The following is an 18,270-nucleotide window of genomic DNA, read 5'->3' on the forward strand; positions in this document are numbered from 1 at the left end:
TCTGGGGGTTATAGTGGAAACACAATTTGAATATGACAACAATGTGATGCAGTTGCAAAAAAGACTAATATTATTCTGGGGGATATTAATGGGACTATTGTAATTGTCCCAATCTTCTCAGCACTGGTATGACCATTGCTGGAGTACTGTGTCCAGTTCTGGGTGCCATGCTGTAGGAAAGATGTGGACAAATCCAGAGAAGAGCAACAAACATGATTAAAAGTTTGAAAAACTTGACCTATGTGGAAGGGTTAAAAAAAACTGGGAGTGTTTAGTCTTGAGAAAATAAGACACAGAGGGGTGGGAACCTGATAGTCTTCAAATATTGTAATGGTTGTTATAAAGAGGCTGCTTATCAATGGTTCTCTGTCTACTGAAGGTAGGGCAAGAAGTGATTGGTTTAACCTACAGCAAGGGAGGTTGTGGAACCCCATCATTAGAGGTTTAAGAACAGGATGGACAAACATCTGTCAGGGATGGTCTAGGTTTACTTGGTCCTGCCTCAGTTCAGAAGGCTGTACTGGTTGACTTCCTGACATCCCTTCCAGCCCAACATTTCTAGGATTCTATGATTTATGATTGTAACCTGCATTGTGGAATAGAACCCCTGGTTCTAATCTGGTCATATTTTGTGTTGGGAGCCTGTTTGACCTGGTCTACGCCTAGCCAGGTTGTGACACATTACAAGGCCAGAGAAGACAGGGCTTCACCTTATGGAGAACTAACACAAGAAGAGTGAGCCAGGTGTCAGTCAAGGACTATTGGCTCACTAATGACTCTGATCTGCTATTCCATCCCCTCTGAAACAAGGGGAGTTGTGCACATGAATCCAGCGTGACTGGAGAATGGGAAGCAGAGCAAGGTATTAGACTGCTTTTAAAAGAGACAAGCTGTTTGGGCAAGGGAAGCCATCCAGCACCAGAAAAAGACAGCTGGAGAAGGGGGTGGGCTGGGCCAGGGGGCAGAGAGACTCCACTTTCCCCAAGGACACTGGCCAAAGACTCCCTCTCCTCACTGTCCTCACCACTCCTGGATTGCATTCAGTTGTTTGTTGTTTTGCCTAGATTTGTATCTCTCCCAAACGGCCTATGAGTAAGCTGTATGCGTGTTTTAGAAGTTCCTCTACAAAGCCCATGTTCCTTACTGAACTGTCCCCTGTCCCAGAAGAATTGCGCTATGAACCAGAGTGCTCCCAAGGGTGGACCTCAGGGTAGGGAGGTTCAGCACAGGTTTCAGGCCCTAGAGCAGCTGGATTGTGGCACCCCCATCCCAAGGAGGGCAGCCAGCCAGTCTGTATCTCTGGAGTCAACCTGAGAATCCAGAACAAGTGAAAAGGTCTAGATGCTGCCAGCAACTTCAGCGCCCCACCCACCACTGACATTCGTGTTTTCCGTAATAAATTAAAAGAAATCTAAGAACAGCCTCCCCGGGAAGGCCTGAGACCTTCCGCCATGCATGGCACTCCCAGCCCGAGCCACCCAGACGAGGCGCAAGGAGGGGACTGTACTTCTCCCCATGGCAAGTGGTCCCCAGGTGTCTTCCATCCCTCCCGCAGCCTGGTGCAGCAGCTGTGCTCTGGCTCTGCCCATGCAAGTGAATGGGGTGCTGGCCACGCCCACTCCCTTTCCCTCCCCGGCCCAGGGCGGAGGTAGCAGGGCAGCTCAGCCTGGGAAGGGGCTGGGATGCTCCCAGCACCTTCAGCAGCTGCCACGCTCACAGTGCCCTCAGGTGGGCTGACTCAGATGCTCACCCTGCTCCAGCCCCACATGCTGGGTGGCCACCAACCCGCCTGCAGGGGAGCTGCATGTATTAACTTTTTAAACCACTTTTAGGGGCCCCCTAGAACGCTGGTGCCCCTAGGCATGTGCCTACTTGGAAATCCGGCCCTGGATTCTGCTCAGCCCCAATTGGGTGGGAAGTAGATGGGATTCAGTGGTGGGGTCCAATGAGCAGACTGATAACCGTCCACGGGGGGGACCCAGCCAGGGCTGTAACAGTTCGTATGGAGATGAACTGTTTTTATTCCCTTCACAATCATCTGATTCTGTGAGAATCTTTTTCTTTTTTACGCTTCCAGCTTGATTTGTTCTGCTGATGCTCCCCAGCAGAGACACAATGGACTGGTGCTGTCACTGGGGCAAAGAGCTTTTTGTCAAGCTCATTGCCCTTTTAAAAGACTTGAGATGTGGGGGAGTGGCTGGTTCAGAGGGCTGGTAACAGGAAGCAGAGTCTATGACCCCTTTGTCTCTAGCTCAGGTTGGGAGGACGAGGGAACATATTCTGAAAGCCTCCTGCGGGTGCTCTCCTTTTGGAAATGGACGGGAACTTAATGCAAGGAGGGCTTCTAGGATCTGCTACGACTGTCCTGGGTGTTTGGTTATCCGTGTGAAAGCAGTGGGGATTTTTCAGCAGACGCCAGAAACCAAGACTGGCACTAAGGGGTTCCTTGTTGGAGGGCCCAGAAGAAAAGTCCAGGACTGAGTTAGTTCTTTCCTCATGACCATCTGCTCACCCCAAGAATCTGTCCTTGCAAAGCAGCATGCGGGGAAGCTGGCACTGCCTGTGTTCTACCTGTTCTGGGCTTAACTGAAGAGCTTCACTCTGCGAGGCTCCATTGGCTTTACTGCCTCTCCCTAGTTATCTGAGCACACCTGACCCCGCTCTGCTCTGCTTCAACACCCCATTCCCCTGGCACTCCCACAACCACCTCCACACTTCCTTCCACGTCATCTCCGTGCATGGAAAGCTCTCCCTGAGCAGCACCAGCCCCTGTGCTCATTCAAACCCCTCAATGAGAGGGTACAAGGGGCCTTCCTCCACCTTTTCTAGGAGCCAGGAGTCCTTGGGCTCTCCTGAGTTCAGGGGCTGCTCCCTGCTAGCTGTAAGCCACTCTGCATAGGGCAGGAGGGAACGGGCTTCGACACCCTCTTGCTCTCTGCCTGGTGTTAGGATATAGATATTCAGGCCTGTCTGCAAAGGCCTAGACTTTAAGAATTTAGGTGTATTCTTACCACTTAGCTAGTGATAGAGGTATAAAAGAATCAAAATCCCAGTCTGCCGGTGTAAGGGCCTTTTCTCACTGTGACAGTCTGAGGCCCTGTTCTTAGGCTAAGGCCTTTGGCGAAGCAGCAGAGGCAGCCATAAGCTGGGAAGTGAACGGTCACATCCTCACCTCCCAAACTAGTCCCATGGAAATAAGGTGCTCTGGGGCTGTTAGGAAGGTGATCCGATCTATCACCTCCAGAGAAAGGGAAGAGCCTAGAACATGTAAAAGGAAACTTAGTTTGCTAGTTTTCTGTCTGGTCAGAACTCACTTATCAATAGACACAGCTGGAAAACCCTTATGTCTGTATAGATGTAGTTGTGAAATCCTCACTTCTGTATTAGTTTGTATGTTTATTAGCATGGTCTCTGTCTGGTTCTGTAATTGTTTTTGTCTGCCTATAGAGCCAGCCCTGGAGCAGGGAAAAAACTACATTTCCCAGCATTCCCTCAGCCGCAATTAACAGGAAAGGGAGGGGGAAGGAGTGTGGAACCGAAACCTCACGCTGCAGCTTGCTGTGAATGGTAGGGGCAGAGCCAACTCTAGGTTTTTTGCTGTCCCCCACCCCAGCGCTCCCCCCGCACCCCTGTGTTGCCCCAGCCCTGGACTCTCCCCTGCCCACACCCCCTGCTGCCCCAGCTCTGGCCCCCACCTGCACCTCCTGCCGCCCCAGCCCTGGGCTCTTCCCCCCCCCCCCCCACACCCCCTGCTGCCCCAGCTCTGGTCCCCACCTGCACCTCCTGCTGCTCCAGCCCTGGGCTCCCCCTCCCCCGCACCTCCTGCCACCCCAGCCCTGGGCTCTCCCCCAAAGAAAGAATTGGGTGGACTAAATGGACAGTGCACCTCTCTATCTGAAGCCTAGCAAGGGAGGTACGTGGATCCCACTAGAATTTAAACGGAAAAGTAAGGGAGGGGAGGCTCTGGACCTGGGCAGCTTTAGATACAGTACCAGGCACGTAGGAGGATTTACACTTCTGAGCCATGGAAGCAGAAATTGACTTTTCTTTTCCAGATTTAGCTAATATTCAGAAAGGGAATCTAGCACCTGCCTTCCAGATTTGAACACCTCAAAATTCAGGAGTGCTCAAGCTCAATTTGGGCGGCTGTTACTTCATTTCTCCCAAATCAAATATACTGATCCACTGTAACTTGCTGTAGAAAAAGTAGAATAAATTGAGCAAGAAATGCTTCCCAGTGGTTATTAGGACTGGAATTGCTATTTTCAACAGCCATTGCTTTTTTTTTTTTTAGTTTTATTTCTTTGAAAGGAAGACATTAATATTGCATTGGCAAATTCCCCATAGAAACAAAGAATGGAACAAAAGAATAATAAAGGCACCTCAACTTATCCTAGGGTTACCATACGTCCAGATTTTCCCGGACATGTCCGGCTTTTTGGGCTCCAAATCCCCGTCCGGGGGGAAATCCCAAAAAGCCGGACATGTCCGGGAAAATCGGGACATGCGGGCCGGTGGCCGGCCGGCTCGGGCTGGAGACGCATCTCCTTCCCCCCCCCCCCTTACCTGCTTCAGGCTTCCCGTGAATCAAATATTCATGGGAAGCAGGGGAGGGGGCGGAGTTGGGGCGGGGACTTTGGAGAAGGGGTGGGGGCGGGGGCGGGGGCGGGGCCCTGTGGAGTGTCCTCCTTTTGGAGGCTCAAAATATGGTAACCCTAAGATATCCTCCAATCACACAAGCTGAAAAATGTTCCACTTTACTGCACTTCTGTAACCATATGGGAACCAATCCTGTCTGTGTTCTGTGAACATCCAAAATTCCTGCTGAATGACCCGCCCTGGGAGCGAGTTACCAGTGACCCAGGGCTGGGGCGGCAGGAGAGTGCAGTTGGCGGGGGGGGTCCTAGAGCCGGCCCTGACCCCACCTGCAAACCCTACGGGGCCTGGGGTTGGGGGGCTCTAGGCAGGGGAGGGGAAATCCCAGGGCCATAGCTCAATAACCCTGTGAGACTACCCCTGCAAGAAGCAGCGGGGTGGGGAGTGAGGCGATGCATCATGGGAGATGTAGTGTCTCCCCTGCCTCCATCTCCCATTAGCTGCTGCCAAGCCCGGCCCCGCCTTCCCATTTCTAGAGTGAGGGGCTGGTGGTGCGAGGCCGAAAGCGAAAGCTACTGTGACGCTGGGGAGGGGCCGCCCTTGCTGGGAAGCACCCCCTGGGAGATGTCTCCCTGCCCCGCTCGCCGCTCTGCACCATCCCCAGTGCACGCGGGGTGCAGGGTCCAGCTTGCTGCACTGCAGCAGGGACCCCCCCACGCCGCCCCTCCTCACTCCCCCCACACCCTAATACTTGCCAGGTGCCCCCCATCTCAATGCTGCCAGGCCTCCCCCTCTCCACTAGCTCCCAATCCCCCAGGTATGGAAGAGGAGCAACCTCCGCCCACTGTTCCCATTGGGAATCTGTTAGAGGGGTTACTGAGTGCTGTCACGTCCGGTCACTGTTCCCAGTTGGACTCTAATATTGAGGTCACCGGGGCAATATAACTTCCAGTAACTGTTCCAGGTTAGACTCTAATAGAGGGAGCACCGGGGCAACATATCCTCTAGTTCCTCCTCTCCCCCGTTCCCCCCGCGAGCTCGGTTTGTGGCTCTTGGGGGATCGGCGGCGCCCTATACCCCGCAGCTGCGGCCCGGCAGTGCCAGGGAGCCACCCCGTGGGCCCATCTGGCTGTACTGCCAGCGCTGCCCGTTCCCCAGGGGCTGGGCCAGGCCCTGGCCTGGGAACACCCAGCGCCTGTGTGGGGCCCTGCTCGAGTGCACCAGGGCTTGCACCAGCCCGGCCAGACCCTCTAGGGCAGGGGTTCTCAAACTGGGGGTCGGGAGGTGGTTATATGGGGGGTTGGAAGCTGTCAGCCTCCACCCCAAACCCTGCTTTGCCTCCAGCATTTATTATAGTGTTAAATGTATAAAAACGTTTTTAATTTATAATGGGGGTCACACTCAGAGGCTTGCGATGTGAAAGGGGTCACCGGTACAAAAGTTTGAGAACCACTGCTCTATGGGCCCAGTCATGTACAGGCCACGCTGCTGCCCTCTGAGCCCAGAGCCCTTGGGAATCACTCTCCACAAAGTCTGCAGCACAAACAAGTGTCCGGGCGCTGTTCATTAGCAGTTGAGGCTCCTAAGGGCACCAAAACAAGCAGCCATCAAAGCTGTGCGGGGAATTGGGAGCAAGTGTTGGCACCGTCAACATGACCGGTTGAGCCCCTCTGCAGGGCTTTTCCTTCACAGGTTCAAAGGCAGGAGTGTGTTGTCATCCCTGGATTACAAACTGGGAAACCAAGAACTCTTTCTAACAGCCCTTGACTTGCATGTGGTGTGTGTGATGGAGGCTTTATAGAGCTGGAAGCGACTTCACTGCCTCTCCCTGTTTGCTTTTCTTTTTCATTAGCCTTCTCCCTAGGGCAAAGCATAGAGGTACTCGATAAAGACAGAAAATCACTTGTTTCATAGTAAATCTGCAAATATGTGACCCAAAATCCTCCTTATTTAGAATAATATGGAAACTGACCCTTGAAATTAAAATGAAGACACTGGGTTTGATTGTTAATTATTCCTGCCCCCAGTAATAAAACTTTCAGGGAAGCTCCATATTAATCAATTGTTTATAAAGGACACATTTGGGGGTTAGGCAGGGGAGAGGCATCTGGAAACCTAGAGGGAGGCAGCAGAGCACATGCGTGGAGGCAAAGACTTAGGCACGTAGGGAATTTGTGCTGCAGAAACTTAGGCACTAAGCAGCCAAGTGAGCCAAGGCACCTACAGGGTTGGGCAGCAGCCAAGCAGCAGTTTCATGGGTCTCAGGCACCGAAGTACCTTTGTGAATACCACCCCATGTCCCTATCCTAGGAGGCCAACAAGTACCGTTCTCCCCCTTCTAACTGAGGACCAAAGACACTGCTCAAGCTCACTTCTAGCAGAGTTAGGAAGAGAAGGTCAGTCTCTCCTGGGGCAGACTCAAGTCACTCCCGCTTAGCCATTGCCTTTTGGAATGACTGTGCCAAATCTATGTGCTCAGCTATGCTGTCTGTGCAGTGGAGCTACCCCTGCCCAGTCACGTGAACGAGGCAAGAGGCTGCAGGAAGAGCCGAGCATTGGGCAAGTCTTGTGAAAGCAGAATGTTCAGAGGGTTAGGGCGCTGTGCCGGGGATCGCATATGTGGGGCAGCCCCTGAACCTCTGCTGTAGAGGGGCCAGGGAGCAGAGGGGCCAGGGAGCCATAAGAAAATGGGTGGTTGTGTTTGTTCTTTATGCTTTAAAGCAGCAAAAAATATTTTTAATTTTGGTGAACCCTCCTTTCCAGGGTGTTATAATTCAGCAACCACTTGTCCAATTCACATCAAATTTGATAGAAATAATTTACTTCAGCCCCAGATTTAAGGTTCCAATGTTGAGGCTGATAGGATCTTCCTGTAGTTTATAGATGTAGGGTCAAAAATCAGGGTTATAAAGGAAACTATTAGAGTCTTAAACTATGGAGTGACTATCATCACTCCATCATACTGGGATGAAGCAGCCTCTTCCACAGTGGGAATGACTCTGCTCCAACCGGGATGTGTGTGAGGCTAAGCCGTCTGGGTCTGAGAGGATAAGCACATTGCTGTATGCAGATTTCCATAAGGACTCTTTAATTTCATAGCACCATCTAAACGATAATGGTGGCTTTCTGCTTTACAATTTCACTTGCATCTTCAGCCTTGCTACATGCAGGAGAAAAGAGTAAATTCTGCTGCTGTTTAAAAAAACATCACCATAAAAGTGCACAAGGACAGATGATACTGAACTGATTCTCTTTTCCTAAATTATTTTTGCCTTATACTATAACTTGAATTCTTTCATTGCCAGGCACCTCCCGGACTAAGGGTCCATTTCACTGACTGTGAGAAGCTGGAAATGTCCCAGTGATCCTGTAACTGCTGGGAAGTTTCTCCTGGGCTCATGAGGTACGTGGCAGGAAGTTCTCATCCTTTAATTTGTTTTTAAAATGCTCTTTTTTCCACTTGAAAAGCTTCACTAATGACTTTAGATGCTCCGTATTTATCCACGTGACCCAGACCCAGAAATTGCAGTGCCTTTTCTCACACTGCATTATAAAAACAGATACAAAATACATTTGTTCTTCTTGGCTACTTTCTCTTTGTAATTTTACATCCAAAAAGTTAGTGATTTTTGTGATATTTTTCAATGAATTTTGCAAATGCTAGTATTAAGGCCTTTGTCCAGAATATTGGACTGTAATTTGAGATGGTGAACAGTGAAGCCGAGTTTTGCTATGTCTTGTAACATGTCTTTTGACAAAAACAGTAGCAAACACGCACATTTTGATGCAATTATTAATTAGCACATGTCCTAGGGTTCATATTGTGCTCAATGAATTTGTATCCCAAATTACAGCACGTTGCTCACTTGGAATTTGTTTTTTCTTTTCCTTTCTGGTGTGTGAATCAAGTTACAATGAAGATGAGGATTTCCTTCCACTCGCATTGTGCCATGGGCAACCCCTCTCTGTCCAGTTACCTCCTTTTCTTTTTTACGGTCCATGTTTCTACATTGGAATCAGGTAGGAAGCCTCTTGTCACAGAGTGTCTTCTACTTTCTCTCAACAGTTTGAATACCATTGATCTTTTGTTATTTTGAAACAATTCATAATAAGAGCATTTTATGTAAATTTGAGAGAGAAAATCTTTTTTGGGGGGGGGGGCAGGGGAAGATATTGATTTTTCTCCCTTTTTACTCCCCTTGGTCTCAGTGTAACCTGTACTCAGTGGACTTTTACATCATATTTCACCTTAAACTTTCCTCCTGTCTCATCTTAAACTTTTGCGACTCTACCTATCACTATTGAATATTTTCATTAATGACTTGGATAATGAACTGGAGAGTATGCTGATAAAATTTGCAGATGACACCAAGCTGGGAGAGGTTGCTACAACTCTGGAAGACAGGATAAGAATTCCAAATGTCCTGGACAAATTGGAGAATTGGTCCGAAATCAACAGGATGGATTTCAATAAAGACAAGATCAAAGCACTTCACTAAGGAAGGAAAAATCAAAGGCACAGCTACAAAATGGCGAATAAATGACTAGATGGTAACACTGCTGAAAAGGATCCGGGGCTTACAGTGGATCACCGATTGAATATGAATAAGGCTATGAGTCAGTCATGGAGGTCATGGATTCCATGATTTTATGGGACCTCCATGACTTCCTGAAAATTATGATTCAGCTCCGGGCGACAGAGCTAAGGCTTCAGCCCTGGGAGGTGGAGCTCAGGCTCCAGCCCCGTATAGCGGGGCTTGGGCTTCCATGATTTATTGCTTATTGCCCACATCCTGCCCGTGACTTTTATTAAAAATACCCATACCAAAATCTTAGCCTTAAATATGAGTCAACAATGTGATGGAGATGCAAAAAAGGCTAACTAAGATTTTAAGTGATTATAAGTAGCAGGCATAGAAATCAAAGTTGGTTACCTAAGTAATAAATATAGAAATGCAGTCTAAATTTTAACTTTAACAGACTAAGTAAGATTTGAATCAAGTTGTCTCTCACCCTAACAGATCCTACAGGTAGCTTACAGTTCCTTAATACACGGACTGGACACCCTTCCAGCCTGGGACCATTCTCTTCCAGACGATCTTCCAGGTGTTGAGATGGAGGTGGCGGGGAGAGAGGCCAAGAGATGATGTCACTGTCTCTCTTTTATGCTTTCTTCAGGATGCTAGAAAGATCCTTGCTGTAACGTGAGTTAGGTTGCCCCATTGCATATGTGCCTTCTACAAGAAGTCTCTGAGATAGAAGGCTGGGTGTTGATGAGCCATTAACACCTGTCTGGCCAGCGATGGCGGCTTCTTTGTCCCTACTGAAAGTCCAGCTGTGGGCATCTCTCAATCTCATAACATATTTCAGTAACATGTATAGCAATACTTCATAACTTCATATACAATGATAGTACATAAAATCCACAGCATATTAAGGTCCAACAGATCCACACTTTTAAAATGATACTTCACAAGGCATACTTTGTACAAAACAAACCATAATCACATGATAATAGTGAATATGAGGGGTCCAGGGTGCTAATTTGAGGTAAAGAGTGTCACACTGATCCATCCCATCTTCCATTCCTTGTTGGTTTTTTGCTTTCTCTTAATAGTTTGAGATGCTTGCTCATCCAACTTGGTCTGTAACCCTTCCCTACAAATATTTCCCCTTGCTTGAGATTCAGGCTTCAGATAGTTTCTGCAACTTTGACTTAAAGTAATTCCAAGCCTCCTCCACAGTCAGATCCTTGAGTTCCTCAGTCTAGTCCAGTTTCCTAATTCCCTTACTTTTTTTAATTTGCTCTTTTGAAATTAAGAACCCTAATTGCAGATCTATTTTTTATCTTTCCATTTAGTTTAAACTGAATTAGCTCATGATCACTTGAACCAAGGTTGTCTCCTACAACTAGCTGTTCTAAGAGGTCCTCACTACTCATGAATGCCAAATCTAAAATAGCATCAGCTCTTTTGGTTTGGTGGCTATTTGGTGAAGAAATCTGTCAGCTATCACATCCAGGATCATCTGGGCCCTACTATTATTAGTAGCACTTGTCCTCCAATCTATATCTGGGAAGTTAAAGTCTCCCATAATCATAAAAAGGTCTCTATCCATATCCAAATCAGATGTGTGGGGGGAGGGGGTCTCTAGCATACCCCAAGCACTATCCAGGGGAGCCTCTGGTAGCTTTCTTCTCCAAAGTGATTTTGACCCAAACAGACTCTGTTTTATCCATTCCATCACTTCTGATTTCTTTACAGTTTAACTCCTTATTAATATACGATTCTACTCCACCACCTTTGCCTTTATTTCTGTCTTTCCGGAACGGCACGTACCCTTCAGTTCCTGTACTCCACTCATGACTACTATTCCATCATGTTTCTGTTAACCCTATAATATCTGGTTTCACTTCCTGCACTGGTAGTTCTAGTTCCTCTATTTTGTTACCCAGGCTCCTTGCATTGGTGTACAAACATCTTAACTGTTGCTGCTTGGCTTCACTCAGATTCCTCACCCGACTGAGTACAGTTATTCTACTTATAGTATTGCCTACTTGACTTTAGCTTCATTGGTATTGGCACTATCTTTCCTCTTACTGTCCATTCTCCTACATACTGCTCTTCCTTTCCCCATTGGAGTATTCTCTCTTGACTTTCCTGCCGGTCAATATTAGAATAAGGCATGAGGATTACATGAGCATCTCCCAGCAGTCTCCCCCCGAGTTCCTAGTTTAAAGCTCTTTTAATCAGTTGTGCCGTCCTCCACCCCAGCAGTCTATTTCCCTCCCTATTCAGGTGGAGTCCATCCCATGAGAACAGTCCTCCGTCCGTGAATGCATCCCAGTCATGAAATATCCCAAAACCCTCCTTGTAGCACCACTGCCTGAGCCATCTGTTGATCATCATAATCTTGTCTTGCCTTCACTCTCCTCCTCTAGGGCCAGGCAGAATCCCACTGAAGATCACCTGAGCCTCCATTTCTTTAAGTGTCTTCCCCAGCTTGGCATAGTCTCCTTTGGTGCATTTCAGTGAGAATCTAGCAGTATCATTTGTTCCCCATGTGAAGGACAATCAGTTAATTCTTTACTGCTTCTATTAGAATTCTTTTCAGCCTCCGGTCCACATTCTGTATCTTAACTCCTGGCAGACAGCACATTCGTCTGTTCTCCGGATCAGCTCTGGTGACAGGCCTGTCTGTTCTTCTTAGTAGGGAGTCCCCAATCATGTAGACCTTCCTTTTCTTGGTTTTGTTGTGATTTTCTGGCCTTCCTCCCAGGGCCAGCTCCAGGGTTTTTGCCACCCCAAGCGGCGGAAAAAAAAAAAAAAGCCGCGATCGGTGGCACTTCGGCGGCAGCCCCACCACGCCGCTTCATTCTTCTGCAGCAATTTGGCGGCAGGTCCTTTCCTCCGAGAGGGACTGAGGGACCTGCCGCCGAATTGCCGCTGAAGAGCTGGATGTGCCGCCCCCTTCCATGAGCCGCCCCAACCACCAGCTTGCTGTGCTGGTGCCTGGAGCTGGCCCTGCTTCCTCCTGTTCCTTCTGATTGCAAGTCCTCTTGTCTTTTGTTCACACTTGCAATCTTTTGTGAGTCATCCTGTATCCTTCCCCTCTTCTTATAGGACTAGCCGTTCTTCTCTTCTTCATTGACCTCCCACCTTCTGTGACTGCCTGCTGTGCCCCTTCTTCATTTTCCAACTCAGCAAACCTATTCCTGAGCTCTATTTCTCCTTCATTAGCCAGTCTTTCTCTCTGCCTGGTTCTCATAGTCACATGCCTCCAGTGGCCGCATTCCTCATCCAGCAGTCTCCCCTCAGAGTTCATCAGTGCAGCTTGCATCTGCCAGTCTTGACTTTTCCCTTCAGCCTTCTCTTGTCCTCCCTCCATCATCTGCTTGAATCCCCATCAAAACTAAACAACCATAGTTTCCACTTGCATCTCCAAGTCTCTGATCTTCTCTTCCATCTAGTCTAACAGGCGGCACTTCATACAAACCAACCTCTTTTTGTGTACCCGCTTCCGGATAATTTACATCCTGCAGCTTCCACATCTGATTGTCTTCATTGTCTCACCCATTCCTTGTCTCACTACCACTGCTGCCTCTGTATCTGTCACAGCCTTCCCGCCTAAGCTCCTGTCATGGAGAAAATAACAAATCCCCAAACAAAATCCCCCCCCCCCAATGAACACTAAAGCAGAAACAGACCACTACACACTCCCTTCCCCAACCTCCCACTCAAACGCCCCTGTTTTCAGCTCTGTTTGCTGGTTCCTGTGCCACTGGAGGGCTGCTTGGCTGCCTTTATAGACCCCCAATCAGAGAAGCCCCACTGCCTAATCAGGGAAGCCCTGCCCCCTAATCTGAACTCTGCTTCTCTCACAAAAAACTATGCCCTACCAGCCTCTGCAAACTGAAGAAAAAAAAAAAAAAGCCCACACAAAACTACAAAAACTCACTCACTGTCCCCTATGGAATAGGTGCTTGCCTCCTTCCTTCTCCTCCCACTGAACTCCCACTCAAACTCCCCTGTTTTCACCTCTTATTTATTTATTTACTTATTTTTGCTGGCTTCTGTACCAGCCATTGGATTGTGTTATAGCTTTCTCTGCTAAATTGAGCTCATTATCAAGTCATTCCTTAATCTTCTCATAGCTCTTCTCTGAACTCGCTCCAATTTATCAACATCCTTCTTGAATTGTGAGAACCAGGACTGGACACAGAATTCCAGCAGGGGCGTCACCAGTGTGAAATACAAGGAAGTTCTGTGACCTGTGTTACACAGGAGATCAGACTAGATGATCACTTCTGGCCTTGGAATCTATGAATCTATGCTGCAAAAGTTTGAATTGCACATTACACAAATAAGTCAAATATATGAAACAGAGTGATTTGAACTGAATGTGACTGACACATGCTGTAAATTCATTTTGTGTGATGTGCTACCAAGCAGAGAATGTCATAAGTGGAAGAGGTAAAGAAGGATTTTGTACTATATTTGATTGTTTTTCAAATATCCATATTTGAAAGGATACATAGCAAGTTACAAATATAAAACAAAGTACTTTTTTTTCTCAGTTTAGCTTATGTCACTGGGGAAGGGGTTTAAGGCAAACTGAAAAAGGTCACTATTATACCAGAATAAGGGGGTCCACATAGGAGTTATACCAGTATAATTGCACCTGGATAACCAGTAAAACTTTCCCATGTAGACCAGGCCTTAAGCTCCACAGCATGTCACAGACACAGCCTCTCCTTTCAGGTGTTCTATACCATCCTTCTCTCTATAGGCCACCTGCCTCGGTTCCAGTCTAGCAAACAGTCTTCCACAGGTTAATTGTTCTGGTTTCAGCCATTAACCAGCTCACAACATTTAGAGACAGAGATCACCCATTTTTTAATTCTCTCTGGATTGGTATTGACTAGGAAAAGTGGCTGAGTTTAGCTCAAGGGTTAGCTAACATGTGCTAGCTAAGCCTGTCCTAACTTGACCTGTTTTCCAGTGCAGATACAGTGAGACACCATTAGCTCAGTTTTAGCTGGTCAAGTTGCAGCCTAGGCAGTTGTGAGAGATCACCATTCATTACCTATGAAAGCAATCCAGCTCCCCTCTGGTCTAATCTTCTGTGTGTCTTGGTTCCTTTAACAGTGAATTTCAAGGTGATTGGACCTGATCATCCCATCATGGCCTCTGCAGGTGAAGATGCCCTGTTACCCTGTCACCTCTTCCGTAACACAAGTGCTCAGAAGTTGGAGGTGCGCTGGTACCGATCCAAGTTCTCTGAACCTGTCCATCTGTATCAGAATGAAAAAGATCAGGCTGAGCAGCAAATACCAAATTATCAGGGCAGAACAGAGCTGCTGAAGGATGGTATTGTGGATGGAAGCGTTGTCCTGCGTATACGCAACATCGCCCCCTCTGACCATGGGCAGTTTATCTGTTTCTTCCGATCAAGCAGATTTTATGCGGAAGCCACTCTGGAACTGAAGGTGACAGGTCAGTAACTTGGGCTGCTAATTTGAATTCCCAGCAGAATAATAATTTATTTTGATGTGGAACTTGATGTGTCTCATTTTCATGCGAGTATCCAGAATTCCCTTCTATCTGCTAGTTATTTCCCATCAGTTGTTCAGGAGCCTATGCCCTGGGCATAAGCTAACAGATTTCAATGTGTGTCTCTCCACACTCTGGGTGTTCTTTTCACATCTTTGTTGTGCAAGAACTGTGAGAAAATCTATAAGTACCTACATGGGAACAAATATTTGATAATGGCTCTTCAGTCTAGCAGAGAAAGGTGTAACACAAGCTAATGGCAGGAAGTCGAAGCTAGAGAAATTCAGACTGGAAATAAGGCATAATTTTTTAATAGTGAGAGTAATTAACTATTGCAGTGGTTCTCAAATTGTGGTCCGCGAGCTCCATTCAGGTGGTCCGCAGACAGTTCCCTCTAGGGCCGCACATGAGAGAATGAAGGGCCACCCACCCGGGCGTGGCTCCACTAATTAGGTGCCTGGACCCTGGAGAAGACACACATGTAAGGTGAGGTTGTGGCCTTGGGAGGAATAGGGGGTAAGTGGGAGGGGGCAGTGGGGTGAGAAGAGGAGGTGGGGAGAATTTGGGACGTACAGGGCTGCAGCAGCCAGAGAAAGGCGACTTTCCCCAGCTCCAGGGCTGCGGCTGCTGGGGAGGGAAGGCCCTCCTTCCCAGCCTCAACTCTCTGGCTGCTGGGGCCGGGGAGAGACCCCCCTCCTTCCCAGTCCCAGCTCTGTGGCTGCTGTGGTGAGGGACAGACCTCACTCCTTCCCAGCCTCAGCTCGGTGTCGGCTGTGGTGGGGGAGAGAGGCACATCCATCGCATTAGAAAGGTAAGAATACTGATATTAAAATATGAGTTGTGTGCTTTTATTTGTAGAACAAAAAAAAATGTTAATTATTATTAAGGTGGTTTTTTATCCAACGCGCTTTACAATAGTTAGTTAATGGTACAACAACTTTTGGAAAGATCGTTAAGTGGTCCCCTGAGACCCTCAGCAATTTTCAAGTGGTCCCCAAACAAAAAAGTTTGAGAATCATTGAACTATTGGAACAACTTACCAAGGGTTGTGGTGGTGTCTCCTTCACTGGCAATTTTAAAATCAAGATTGGCTGTTTTTCTAAAAGATCTGCTGTCAGAATCATAATGGTCCCTTCTGGCCTTGGAATCTATGAATCTGTGAATGAACCTATGAAAGACTTTTAAAGACTATTAGACCTTTAATTTTGGAGAAAACAGCAGAGGAGATAAAAAGGTGAAGAAAAATGCTTGAAAATCAGCTCTTGTTTCTTGCCACACAACTTCTAAGGGTGTGTGCAGGAGAAAGAGAAACATCCTTTTCTGATGACTTGAAGTGTCCATCCTAGAAAGGGCTGGAAACTACAGAGAGAGCAGCATCTACATCAGCAGGACCAGATCTTTTATTTCTTCTTTTGATTATGTTTCTTTGTCTTTGACCTACACTGACTGAGATCCAAATCCATTTTGGGACTCGTGTGAAGTGAGGGGTTTCCCCTGGAAAAATACTCAGGGCTCAGAGAGGGGGTAGCTCCAGGTTATTACAACAAAGGCAATGCCGATCCTTTGATTAGAGAATGAATTGTCAGTTGCCTCCCTGCCATGCTTTGTGGGGACATTCTATGAATACTTGAGAGTCCCCAACCCAACTCCCCCCAGTGTGCAAACAAGGCCTAGCAGAGCCCCGTGTAATATTGCTAGATACAGTATTGATTTCTGGGAGCTGTAGTCTTTGAGGTTAGAGAACTAGCAGGAAGGGTAAGCGCATCTGTATGTGCTGAGGCCAGGGGCTGCTGCAGCAGCTGCTTCTGGAGCTGTTTGATGTTGGATTTCACTTTTTTGGTCTCGGCCTCCACTGCTCAACAAAGTGGTGACTAGGATGGCTCTCCTGCCCCTGAATCCACCTGCACCCTTTCTTCAAAGCCTAGGAGAGCTTCCGATTGCTTTTAATGCTTGGATAAGAGTATCTGAGTACGATGTCCTTGCAGCTAATGACAGAGAACTCTCTGAAGTAAGAAAATGTGCTTTGCTTATTTAAGTGCCTTGGAGCAGAAGGGCAGCTATATGTTACACTCTCTGCATTAATTTTTGTGTGTGTCTAAAGTGAATGTGGTAGCTGCATGCTATAAATTCCACCAGCGTGGAAACCAGGGGAATTGACACATCAGTATATTGCTGCTTTAAGGGAACTGATTGTCACATGTGATTTTTGGCAACATGGCAGATGAAATTCTTTGAGATCGGCTCACAGAGAAAACAGCTGTGCCTTGTATTAGAGAACATCTACTGCTTGAACCAGAATTGAAATGGCAGAAAGCTGTAACCATTGCTAATCACATCGAGTCAGCAATGGTGGAGGTGAATATAATGAGCTCAGGGAACAGCAGGTGCGATGCAAGCCATGCAACCACTACATCTGGACTACAACAAGGCAACTGAAAAATTACAAGGGCAATGTAAATGAGAAGTAACATGCCCAGTGATTTCAAAACACACAAGGAAAAGAATGTCACCACTGTGAATGTAACACCCCACTACAGACTACACAGGGATCGGCAACTTTTGGCACGTGGCCTGCCAGGGAAAGCCCCTAGCAGGCTGGGCCAGTTTGTTTACCTGCCGCATCCGCTGCTTTGGCCGATCGCAGCTCCCACTGGCCGTGGTTCACCGTCCAAGGCCAATGGGGGCTGCGGGAAGGGTGGCCAGCATATCCCTCGGGCTGCGCCGCTTCCTGCAGCCCCCATTGGCCTGGGACAGTGAACCGCAGCCAGTGGGAGCCGCAATCAGCCGAACCTGTGGATGCAGCAGGTAAACAAACCAGCCCAGCCAGGCCCGCCAGGGGCTTACCCTGGCAGGCTGTGTGCCAAAGGTTGCCGATCCCTGGACTATACTGGAAAGCTTGCAGAGGGAGCTCAGTGGCCTGCAAAAAGAGCGGACATTTCCCTAAGGTATGCTAACGCAACCCATCCTAATCAACAAGTACGTGCGGTTACCATGCCAGAGGTAACTTACTGCATTGGGTGTGGATGGAAGCAGCTCCACAGACACTGGATAAAATAACGTGTGCTGTTCATGTCTCTGCTGCAGCAGGAGTGAAGCCCCAGGTGGTGGAATGAATGTTGAACACTGGCTCAGCAGTTTCTAGACTACCTGAATTGATTTGCTTGCAATACTTTGGACATGTATCAGTTACTGAACTGAGCTTACACCTAGTGTGCTACTTGATGAACCACATCCCTGTGCTTGGTTGACTACCTGCAACCCTGACATTTGATACATAATGTGTACCGGCAGAATTCTGTCCTATGCCTAGGGGTACTGCTATCCTAAACAGCGATTTGTTTCCCTCACTAAACATGTAGGCAGGCAATGGGCACATTGCTTTTACCCCACCTGGCGCCACTACAGCACAAACTCTGGTCTCTGCTCTTAACGAGGATGGTACAGAGGAGCCCCAGTGGCTGTGCATTTGGATTTGCTCACGAAATTAAATTTTGACCTCAAGTGACAGCTGTATGACAGAATTTCCCTCTCTACCATTCTCCGTCAGGGATGCTGTAGCACAAGAGGTTAAAAAATTAGTACAAAATGGTGTTATTGAAGAGATTGCATCATCTGAATGAGT

At 47.7% G+C, this 18,270-nt stretch overlaps 1 long non-coding RNA gene across 1 annotated transcript; it reads left to right on the top strand.

Moving 5' to 3' along the window:
- Positions 1–3,446: 3,446 nt before the first annotated feature.
- On the top strand, positions 3,447–9,794 carry LOC135975676 (uncharacterized). Its single transcript, XR_010592665.1, has 4 exons — positions 3,447–3,567; positions 7,902–7,999; positions 8,506–8,616; positions 9,618–9,794. It is a non-coding gene; the product is annotated as an uncharacterized LOC135975676 (long non-coding RNA).
- The last annotated feature ends 8,476 nt before the right edge of the window (positions 9,795–18,270 follow it).

Source organism: Chrysemys picta, chromosome 14, assembly GCF_011386835.1.
Source record: "Chrysemys picta bellii isolate R12L10 chromosome 14, ASM1138683v2, whole genome shotgun sequence".
Taxonomy (NCBI): domain Eukaryota; kingdom Metazoa; phylum Chordata; order Testudines; family Emydidae; genus Chrysemys; species Chrysemys picta.